This window comes from Populus alba, chromosome 3 (genome assembly GCF_005239225.2).
Source record: "Populus alba chromosome 3, ASM523922v2, whole genome shotgun sequence".
Taxonomy (NCBI): domain Eukaryota; kingdom Viridiplantae; phylum Streptophyta; class Magnoliopsida; order Malpighiales; family Salicaceae; genus Populus; species Populus alba.
Genome location: NC_133286.1, coordinates 20,006,422 through 20,019,073, shown reverse-complemented (window position 1 = coordinate 20,019,073; position 12,652 = coordinate 20,006,422).

The window sequence follows — 12,652 nt, the reverse complement described above, 5'->3', positions numbered from 1 at the left end:
GTGTTCCACAATACTAGGTTTGATCATGTCTTTATACAGCCACCGGAGAATTTTGCATGCTTCTTCTAAGCTTACGCGTCATTGACTAAATGTAATTTCTTGTTATAATCAGTCAACAATGACTTTTATTCCAATATGTCCATTAATTATATTATTTTAATCTTTATTGCTTGATTAAAAAAATGTTAATGGATATTTGGAAGGTTAATTAGATTGTTTCTCTAGATCGTTATACGATCGAATGAAGTGCTCCTGCTCTTACATAATCAATTATTATGTCTAGCAATTTAAGATACTTTTTCAGTTACTTTATCTTTTTATTTTTAGTTATAAATCTTATTTTTAACATAAAATGACTGCCAGTTGAGGAAAGTGAATGATAATAAAGTTTTTTAACAAACTTTTAAGTTTGTTAAAAATATATATTTGTTTTTAATTAAGTCTTCCTGCTAAAAGTCATGACAACTCTTTATTTTAAAAAACTAGAAAACTTTAATAATATTTAATAACGTGCCTAGACTATTTAAGGCTGGTCCACCCTTTGTGGAAATAAGAAAGTTCATAGATTAAAGTAGCACGCAAATAAGAAAGTCCTGAGGAATTAACTAAGAGTCACAAGTGTACAGCCAACTATCAACATCGTAGTCTTTTCTTAAACTCTTTTACCGCGTAGCCCTTACGGCGAAGATGATTCGTACGCTAGAGTCAAAAGTGCTCAAGTAGGAAAAGTATATTGCAGGAGTTTCTGTGAAGATTCCGAGCAAAATTCAATCACACGATATCCAGAAATTATAATTTTTTTAAAATATTCACTTAGGAAAATCTTAAAATATTAACAAAAGTTTGGATACAAATTAAAACGTAATGGGTGGGATATAGATTTTATAATCATTCTATAAAGTGATTATTGTAATTTTTGTAACAAAACAAATAATTTTCCAACATTTTGTAATTTTATAAACAAATTATATATAAAAAAATAATTTTTGTAATTTTATAGTTTATATAGCCTCCAAAGGCCAAACAGCAGTACCAATATTTTAGCTATTTTAATCATTTTATTATTTTCTTCCTTTTTATTTAATTTTGCGTGTCAAAACATCTTAAAAATCATAAAAAATACATAATTTGTTTTTTTTTAAATAGCTAGATTTGAATTTGGACCAATAATCAAGTATCATAGGCAAAAACAAGGTTTGAATTAAAGAAGAAAATGGCTTAATTTGATTTAATTTGGCTAAAAGTTGAAGAAATTATATGTTCAAGGATGATTTTGAAACAAATAGCCAAATTATAAATCGATGAAGGGATTAGTTGAAGAAAAAGTATATCAAAATTGAGAGTTAAATTGATTAAAATTGCTTAATTTTAGGAGCTAATGATAGATTTGCAGGTCTAAATTAATTTAATTGGGGATACAATTAGAAAGAAAAAGGTGATTTAAAGCAAATTGAAACAATTCAAAATCCTAGGACTCTAATGAGAATACATAATGTTTGTCTGGATTTTTATTTCAATTTATTTTAATTGTACCAGTCTAATTGAATTAGTTTGATTCAATTTAGTCCCAAGTTAACTCAATTTGAATCCAATTATTTTTAATTGATTCATTTTTAGTCTAATTAAACCCCAAAATCCAATTATGCTCTTGCCGTGTCTATGTTGATTCTGCTGCTCCATGTTGTACTTTGCTCTGCACCTTCCTCTGTCTTTGCTCTCCCTGTATTCTTTACTACTTTATGTTCGTAGTTGCTGTCCTGGTTGATCATGATCGGTGTTGTTAAGCTTTGTGGCTGTGTTTCCACAAAAGCTCAACAATGGAAGTAGAGAATGAGAGAGAGAGCGGTATGATCTTTATTTGATTCAACTAGCTAGGATTAACTATATTTCAAGAAAAAAATCACTGATTGTGACAGAGAAGAGTGCCAGCAAACTGTGTTCAAATCATTTTCCACAGATTCAACAAGAAATTCTATTTACCGGTGGCCTTTGGAGCCACGCACTCCTATTTTTGTAACTCAATTATTTGTAAAATTGAGTTAGGATGTTTCCTTCCAACCTCCAAGCTTGACCAGCTATAATAAACCCCACAGGACTACCAAAATGTTTCTCAGTTGAGTGATGATGACTTTTGTCTAACCAATACGAAGATGATTGGAACTGTTCTCTTTGAACCACTTGAATTCCTTGAACTCTTATATATAAAAAAAAAAATAGAAGGACAATGTTCAGAAGACGATTCTATGAATAAAACAGGAGAAGAAAAGTCGCCAATTTCCTGAGGGCCATAACTTTTTTTATAATGTGGAATATCTAGTAGACAAGTACATGGAATGAACTTTCTATCAGAAATTAATCAATAATCCAACTGGTCAGGTCTATGATACAGTTTTAAATTATGAACCAATTGCTTTCACTTATATTTAGGTACTGTACCCAGAAAGTTGCAATTTATTGATTTGGAAGAGTTTTTTTTTTTTTTTTTTAACAAGGATTGAGGAATGTTTTAGATCACATCCCACCTCTGCTGTGGTAAATCTATTGGCCATTTTTTTTCAGGTATTCAAGAGTAGTAAGTTGTATTTTAAAGTATTTTTTAAAAAATATATTAAAATAATATATTTTTTTTAAAAAAAAATATTTTTAATATCAATGTATTAAAATAATCTAAAAATTCAGAAAAATTAATTTAAAAAAATTAAATTTTCTTTAAATGAAATTTCAAATTATGTTTTTATTGATAAAAGCTAAATGATTAAAGCATTTTCAATGCAAAATGCTAAATTGAAAAGCTAAATTGATAAAATAGCTTTTTGAATAGTATAAATATAATTTATTATTATTATTATTATATGCATTCCAATTGTAAAAAGCTATTTAAAAAAACCAATTATATTTTAATATATTTCATGTTAAATTAATTTTAATATAATTATATAACTAATTTAGATATTTTATATATAATATAATTATGATGTTGTTAATTATATAATTAATATGAGTAATTTATAAAAGTAATATGAAATTAATGAAGTAATATGAAAGTTAAAAGATATAATTTAAAATTAAACTTAAAATTTATTTATATGAATATTTTTAATTTTTAGTTTTATATGTTACTGTTAAAAACAACATCAGGTAAAATATAATCAGGAACAAAATTAGGATTACAATCAAATTCTGCAAATGTTATGTCATCAAACGATCTCCGTCTAATTTATATAATGTCATTAAATAATATTTATCACTAATTTTTCGAATAAAATATAATTAAAAATTAAAAAAAATTATTTTGTTGGGTCGGACCAGTTCAATATATTTTTAGCTTTGAATCGGACTAGTCCGGGCGGAAAAGGGAAGGCATGCTCTATTGTTCACACTGTTCACATGAACAGTGAGCATGCCTTCACTGTTCATGGGTAAATTTTCAGCAAAAAGCAACTTCTTCTAAACCAGCGACACATCCTCATACAAGGTGGGTCCTACCAAAAAACAATTATAGCTTTTGGTTATAATTAAACAACCAAATCTGTAGCCCGCGGTCACAATACCAAATAACCACGTAGTGCTTACGTCAAGATGATTCATATTCCAAAGTCACAGAGCGCGCAAGAAGGAAATATTTACATTTCATGGTTTTCTGGTCATATTTCCAAATCTTGTTAGTTTTGCCTCTGCATCCATGGTTGTGGTTTCCCTCGGAGCCCTTACGGCAAGATGATTCATTCCTAAAACTGTGTTTTCTCAGCCACGTGTGTGTAGACGTAAAGTCTGTTACAATGGAAACTCTTTACAAGAGTTTAGTTACAGAAGAGTTCGTTTGCAGAGACAAAAACAAACAGAGAACTAGAAGTAATAAACACTAGGTAACAAATCTAAGTGTTTATCGTCAATCTTAGTATTGTGGTATTGTGAACTTTATCCTTATCATAATCTTCATGTGGAAGATTCATTAGAAAACGAACATACTTTGCAAAAGAAAATTTGATTTTGGGACATACTTTTGCAAAAGCAAGATTTACCGCGTCTAAGCAAGAGTCACAAGTGTACAGCCACCTAGCAACATCGTAGTCTTTTCTTAAACACTTTTACCGCGTAGCCCTTACGGCGAAGATGATTCGTACGCTAAAGTCAAAAGTGCTCAAGTAGTACATCGGAGAATTTCATAATACCAATAAAAAGTATATGTGTGTGTGTATATATATATATAACTGACAAATCACTAGTTCGCCCTTATGCAATTTTAGATGGACCGTCTGTTTAAAAAGAAGGAAGCTAAATTATTATGTTTTTAAATTCGATCACCTGTATAAATGTGCGATTTATCGAAGATCTGGAGGTAGTGGGCTCTTTCCTGTAGGGGGTTCTTTCCTGTGTTTATTGTATCAAAAATAATAATAAAAAAAAAAATCATGAGTAACACGTTCTAAAAACCCTCAATCCTCCGTTTTCAAGCACCGACCTGGCTGCTTATAAAAATAAGTAAAGTGAACTACCATGCACTTTCTGTAGTTACCCAATATTGGTTTAAAAAATTGTTTTATATGGACCAATAATCTTCATGTGGAAGATTCATTTAGAAAACGAACATACTTTGCAAAAGAAACTTTGATTTTGGGACATACTTTTGCAAAAGCAAGAGTTAGTCTAAGCAAGAGTCACAAGTGTACAGCCAACGAGCAACACCGTAGTCTTTTCTTAAACACTTTTCCCGCGTAGCCCTTACGGCAAAGATGAGTCATCCGCTAAAGTCAAAAGTGCTCAAGTAGGACATATTTACAATTTATGGTTTTTCCCTAAACGTGAAGATTTGTTTTAAACATGGTATGGCAGGTTGACATGGTGTTTTGTTGAGCTAGAATTTTGCCCGTATGAGATTTGTTTTTGAACCATTTTGCAAATTAAATTTGTTAAACGCAGGTGATTTAATGGGTTAACTTCTAATTTAGATGAAATCAATTATGAAATTTATTTTTTAACTTTATATAAAAACAATGTTATTTAAAAAGAAATTACACTATTTTAAAATTAATTTGATTTAACTTGATAAACTAATAAGCCGAAAGTTAAATTAAACTAGGTTAGATCTAAATTTTTACAATTAAAAAAATTATTATATTTTGGCTTTATTTATTATTATTCAATCAACCATGCAAATATCAAAACTAAAATTCCTCAAAAGTATTTTTCTTGATTTTTGGTTTTTTAAAAAATAATCCTGGCCATGATTCAAATAATTGAATTGGTCTAAGCAGGAGTCACAAAGTGTACAGCCAACGAGCAACATCGTAGTCTTTTTTTTTTACCTTGGATGTCCGGGCCAGCTTACGCGTACCACAACAAATCTCAGGGCCTACTAAATATCCTGCAAGCCCAGTAGGCAGGTAAGATACCGCGGGGGTGATAGGCTGGTACTCTTGAGGATCGAACTCGGGACAGTCGCAAAGCAAGCCTTGCAGTTGACCACTGAGCTAGACCCTCAAATGTCATCGTAGTCTTTTCTTAAACACTTAGGAGGAGGACATATTTACAATTTATGGTTTTCTAAATTTATGGCATTGATCTCTCTGATATCTTAGTAGCTATGCTATCTGTGGCAAAGGATGCTCTGTTTATGTATCATAGTAGCTACGCTATCTTAGTTGTGAACATAAGTTGTGGAAAATATTGAGTAATTGGAGGCTGCCTCTTTAGCAATTGCGATTAAGAAATTAATAGCACTTTTAATAAATTAACCAAACTGCAGAGGCCCAGCTTCTATCTTTAAATTTCAAATTCAAGTATTTTATGTAAATTAGGCAGTTTAAACCACGCCCTTTAGAGGATACATTTGTCATTGTCAGTTGGTACTTTTTGGGTCTGAATCTTCCAAAAAGAGAAGACTGTCATAACCCAATTTTTGAACAAATAATAAAAATTAAATATAGTTGACAATGGAGTTAAGACAACAAATTTTGAAGTTTAAGGATAAAATTATCAGATTTGAGAATAAATTGGTCAGAAATTGAAGAATTAATAAGTTTGGAAATTTACTTAAAGTTTAGATTAGTTTAATTAATGAAATTAGAAGAATTAATAAGTTCGTGGACTTAATTAAATAAATAAATTCAGGGACTTAATTGAAATTTATCCAAAAAGGGCAAAATTGAAAGAAATTTTTATTTGCTTAGGGGTCCAATTGCGAAATTTCCAAAGTTCAGGGGTCAGATTGAAAATGTCCACGGGTTGCTTGAAAACGTCGCCGTTGCTGGGAACAACAGTGTTCGTCGTCTCCATCCCGGTTCAAAAGGCTGAAGATCTGCAACAAATTTGATTCGATCGTGGACCACGTCTCTTGCCCATGATCCCTCTTGTGATTTGAATAACAGTCCTGCAAAGATGGGATTGATTTAGGGGGAAAGCTCTCGAGCTCTATAAAAAGGCACGAACAAGCCAGCACAAAGGAGGAAAAACAAACCCAGCAACAAGGAAAAAAAAACAAAGTAATTTACCCAGAAAAAACAGAAGCAGGAGGACCCAGAAAAAACCAGAAAAACACAAGCAAAAAACCCAGAAAAACAGAGCCGGGATAAACAGAAAAAAACCAGAAACAGGGGAAAAACAGAGGACGCGCACAAATAAAGATAGAGAAGAGTATTGGTGCTCATTGCCTTCGTCCCTGCAAACAACGAAAAACAGGAATCAAAAACAAGTTCCCCTCAGGCCGGTCTCTTCATCATCCTCTCGACTGGAAAACCCAGGAGACACACAGGAAAAAACACAAGCAGAGGAAAATCACGAGATCGCTGCCACTGCCTTCAGCGTTTCCATAACCTGAAGAGAAAGTAAAGGAAAGCAGAAGAACGAGCAGAAGAGAGGAGGCAGTGCCGGCCAGCCAGAGCTTCGTCATCGTGTCCATCGATTCCAGCAGACTAGGTAAGTGGTTTCTTCTTCTGCATTTATTTCAAATGCCTTATGCACTGTGCAAGTGAATTTTAATTCACTTGCACAGTGCAGCAGCACGCGTGCGTTAACGCACGCGTGCTGCTGAGCCTAGTCGGGCCACTGGCCTGGCCGGGCTGGCTGGGCCCAGCCCAGCCCCAAAAAAAAAAAAACAGAAAAATAAAAAAGGAGGTGGAGAAAAATAAAAACAATAAAAAATGTGTATGCATAAATAAAAATAATGTAAATTTATTGGTTTATTCACTAACGCCAGAGTTAGGAATAAAAATACCGGTTTAAATTTATATTATTTTTATTCGTTGTATTTTATTTTATTTGGATGAATAAAAATAATGTAAATTTATTGGTTTATTCACTGACGCCAGAGTCAGGAATAAAAATACCGGTTTAAATTTATATTATTTTTATTCGTTGTATTTTATTTTATTTTAGCTAGAAAAATAAAAAAAATATGTGCATGCGTAAAAATGAATGTAATATTATTTATTTATTCACTGGCGTCAGAGTCGGGAATAAAAAAAAACATTTGATTTAAATTTATTTTTTTAGCTACGTAATATTTATCAACGCCAGAGTTGGAAATATTCGTAGTTAATATTCACTGGCGCCAGAGTCAGGAATATTGTAAGCAAATTTTCATAACATAAAAAAAAATAAACATTTAGCAATTTAAGACGAAACTAGCAATGCAGCCTGCTTCAGGCAGGACGTTTAAGGGGTGATAATATCTTCCCTTTTACGTAACCAGTCCCGAACCATAAAATCTCTGTTGACCAGTTAGGGTTCCTAGTGACCATAATACTAGGTGGCGACTCCTTAAACAAAGAATATTCCCATCAAAGAACAGGATGCCATAAATCCGTTCTTTCCAAAGATTTATTAAATTTTTAAGACCGCCGCGATGTCGGATGCGACAGAATGGCGACTCCACTGGGGACCAATGGACTAAGCTTTGCTTTTTGTTTATCAATTGCTATAATGTTTTTTATGTTATGTTTATTTGTTTATTTTTCTTGAATTTACTGTTTTAGCATGCATCCATGTTTATATTGTCATGCATCACGTTGAGAGCACACACCTGAAAATCTAGGATAAGTGGGAAAGTAACGGTACCCCAATGGCTTTGGCCTGGGTAAGACTCGTGAAACCATCCAACTCTCGCTTGATTGTTTACTTGGAAGTGGTTGATATGCCAAACTGATATTACTCAGGGCCTCTATTTTCACACTACTTGTAAGCCTCATATCGACCTTCCATGGACGATCACTGAGCATGCGAGAGACCCTTTGAAACTAGATAATGACCAACCCTTTGATGCACTCAACAATTAGGATCTTTCTATTAGGTTGTCATCCCGTGGAGGACGTGTCTGCATTTCATACGCCTTTTTAATTGAATCAACATTTTTGCATAATTGTATGATTTACAAAAGCAGGTTGAAATATAGGTTCCCCATTGAAACCCATTCGAGAAAAAGACAAATGGAAGATGAAAAAAGAGTCCAGTTGGAAGCCCAACATCAAAAAGAGGTGGACAATCTTAAAGAAGAAGTCGCAAGGCTTACTAGTCTACTCGAGCAGGCCTTAAGAGATAAATCCGGAAAAGCAACACTTATAGCTCAGCCTGAAGATATGCATGTATCTCATTTCGATCCACAGAATCTGGGGGCAAATAGGGTGTCATCCGAATTTCAACAAGCTATGAATTTCCAGCCAGCACACCCCCTGAGAATGTCGTTTACCATTGATTCTACAGAGAATGAATATCAAAAGGGCAAGATGGTAAAAGAAGATGATCTGAAAAAATTCATTGCCTTAGAACAAAGGATGAGGGCATTTGAGGGAATTCACTTATATGATACTATAAAGGCTGCTGAGATGTGTTTGGTGCCTAATGTAGTCATTCCCAGAAAGTTTAGAGTGCCAGAATTTATTAAATATACGGGAACTCAATGCCCTATAACTCATCTCAAAGCATACTGCAACAAAATGGCTGAGGTGGTTAATGATGAGAAATTGTTGATTCATTTCTTTCAAGACAGTCTGAGTAATGGTGCCCTCACTTGGTATATGCGGTTGGACAATACCAAGGTTAAAAAATGGAAGGATTTAGTTGATGCCTTCATGGGGCAATATAAGTTCAATATAGATGTTGGCCCTGATCGGTTAAGCTTGCAAGCTATGGAGAAGGATAACAAAGAGTCCATAAGAGAATATGCCCGAAGATGGAGTGAGGTAGCTGCACAAGTTAACCCTCCCATGTTGGAAAAAGAGATGATCACTTTATTTTCCGACACCTTTAAAGCTCCGTACTTTGAATACTTGGTTAGAAGCTCTGCACAACATTTCACTGCCCTGGTTGTTATAGCTGAGAGGATTTAACAAGCCATTGGGTTAGGTAAGATTGCTAACCCGACTGAGAAGAACGGTTTCACTGAAGGTGGTTGCCAAGACACTTATCATTTCTATAGCTAATTGCTTCGCATCGACTCTTAGAAATCAACTATCTTGAAGATAAAGCTATGGTGATATTAGGTCGAGAATGATCTACATTTGATTTCAATTGACTGTTGAAAAGATGCCGTTGTCGAGGAGAATGAATGATTGAAATATTCCAGAAATTCCAATCAATGATCGTTAAATGTTTAGCCTCTTTATATGTTATCATACCAGTATTCATAGCCCAAGATGTTGTCATAAGTTCTTTCTTGTTGAACTTATTTTCTAAAGTTTCAATGAAAATAATGAGTTTGTCATACAATCGTGTTTACGATTAGCATTATTCATTGTTTCTGAGAGAGTTTTCTTATAAAGATTCACAAACACATCTTTGAAGCCTTATGCGATCTCATAGACGCAATTCATCTATTTTATCAAAAATCAGTTTCCCTATTGGAGTTTTGAAAAAAATTGATCTGGCATTTTGATTTCAAAAAAAATAATTTGATGTTTATTCAAAAACGATATTTTTGACATTCTACTTGTAGAATGACAAGTGAATCAAGCAACTCCATTATTGAGGTGATTAAATTAGAAAAACAATTATGAAAAAAAGAATAAACACCCTTACCCCATTACTCTTGAATCATGTGTTTTTAAATGTATGAATAATGGTATCTAGTGAACTTGTTACTCATAACTCATGAAATGCATCTTTGCAAAGAATAAACCATCACACTATACGAGGTCAAAGTTTATTGATCATAGCTGCTTGCGCTTGAAATGAGGAAAGATCATCTTTGTTATTCCTTTCACGTTCTAAAATAAGTACATCCATTGCAAACTCTTTTTGAGCCTGAATAATTTTTCTTTCATAAAAAAATCCCGACTAAGATCACACCCTACACTGGGGGCAAGTGAAATTTCAATGATCAAGAAGGATGATAAAGCCGTGAAAAAGCCAAAAGGCAAAAGAGCCCAAGAAACTCAAATGTTAGGGATCATGACCACATCACAAAAAAGGGGGCAAGTGAAATTTCAATGATAAAAAAAAAGGATAAAGCCGTGAGAAAGCTAAAAGACAAAAGAGCCTAAGAAACTCAAATACTAGGGGGCATGCCCATATCACAAGAAAAAGTGATAACCAAGATAAAGTGAGTATGCTCTAGTGGAGCAATGAAAAAGAATAAAAGGGGGCAAATCAAAAAAGAGCGGCAAAGGAAAATATGAATGACGTCAAAAGTCAAACTATTGATCGTGATCTTCAGTCTTTGAAACCCTGAAACACTCTTTGAGCCTTATGAATCATTTTCTTTCATAGCCAAAAACCACAGCCTATGTTACGTGCCTGTAGAAGTCCTTTCTAATCAAGCAAGCAAGCAATCTAGAACAATAAACAATGCTCTCAAAATGCAAAGAATACTTTTTCATAAGATTCATGACATCAAGAATAAACTACTCATTATTATTCATGCTGATAAAAATAAATGTTCAAAAAGAGACAAGTTTTTCTCATACAAAACCTCGAGCTTTTTCTCGAACCCTTCACTTCAAAACAAAAGGTCATCTCATGATATGTTTTCACCGAAGACCTCGTTACCAAACACAAGAGCAAATAATCTCTTTTCCCATAAAGAAAATAACCAAGGAGTTGCAAGATTTCAAAAGCAAATTGTTATTGGACTCACATCGAAATTATTTTTGTTTTCAAAATGCAAGATCAAGATTTCAAGATTCATTCTAGACCCATATTCTTCCACCAAACTGAAAAGGAGAGAAATGAGAGAATGGCCTACCTTTATTTGTTTAAGTCGATGACATAAGCACACTTAGGGGAAATAACCAACACAAGGGGGCAACATTGTGTTTAGAAGGAAAAATTCTAGAAAAGGAGATGGTAATTTCCTTCAACCAGACAAGGGGGCATTTTGGTTTACAAAAGACAGCTCGATCCTTTCAGCAAGTGACACCAAATGTTTCTAGCAGTGAAACGAGGAGTAATGATTGGTCCTCTCAAATTATTTGACGAATCAAAAAATTTATAGCAAGCAAGTGGGTCACAATAGGCACCGCAAATGCTAAGTTGTGCAAACAAATTTGGAAATAGACTTACATGGGCCAACTCGAGTGGGCTAGAATGCTAAACGACAAAGATGACTCAAATCAGATAGCAAGATCTCACCAACCAAGAAACGAGAAGATTAAGAAGAAATGGGGGCCTATATTTCAAAATCAGGTAAAGATGAATGCATATCATTTAAACTTGGAGACATTGGACAATGAGTTTTGCAAACTTCATATGAGAAAATTCCAACAAAATCCATCAAGTGGAAGGCTAACTTGAAATGGCCAAAGATCAAAATTGCTATTGAAAATTATCATTTTTGAGAATTTTTCAACCTGGGCAGGCCGCCCATGAGAATTAGTCCACCAGAAAAATCTCTGTATTTTTTCACCACCTTTCAGTTTCCACACCTGAGGTAGTGCATTTTCTATCCTACCTCCATTCGAGCGCGCCTTCGAGCCCTCGTCTTACATTCGAGCGCGCCTTTGAGCCCTCGTCTTACATTCGAGCGCGCCTTCGAGCCCTCGTCTTACATTCGAGCGCGCCTTCGAGCCCTCGACCATCAAAGGTAGTGCATTTTCTATCCTACCTCCATTCGAGCGCGCCTTCGAGCCCTCGTCTTACATTCGAGCGCGCCTTCGAGCCCTCGTCTTATTTATTTTCGAGCGCGCCTTTGAGCCCTCGACCATCAAAGGTAGTGCATTTTCTATCCTACCTCCATTCGAGCGCGCCTTCGAGCCCTCGTCTTATTTATTTTCGAGCGCGCCTTTGAGCCCTCGACCATCAAAGGTAGTGCATTTTCTATCCTACCTCCATTCGAGCGCGCCTTCGAGCCCTCGTCTTACATTCGAGCGCGCCTTCGAGCCCTCGACCATCAAAGGTAGTGCATTTTCTATCCTACCTCCATTCGAGCGCGCCTTCGAGCCCTCGTCTTATTTATTTTCGAGCGCGCCTTCGAGCCCTCGACCATCAAAGGTAGTGCATTTTCTATCCTACCTCCATTCGAGCGTGCCTTCGAGCCCTCGTCTGAGTTCTTTTCGAGCGCGCCTTCAAGCCCTCGACCATCATAGGTAGTGCATTTTCTATCCTACCTCCATTCGAGCGCGCCTTCGAGCCCTCGACCATCATAGGTAGTGCATTTTCTATCCTACCTCCATTCGAGCGCGCCTTCGAGCCCTCGTCTTACATTCGAGCGCGCCTTCGAGCC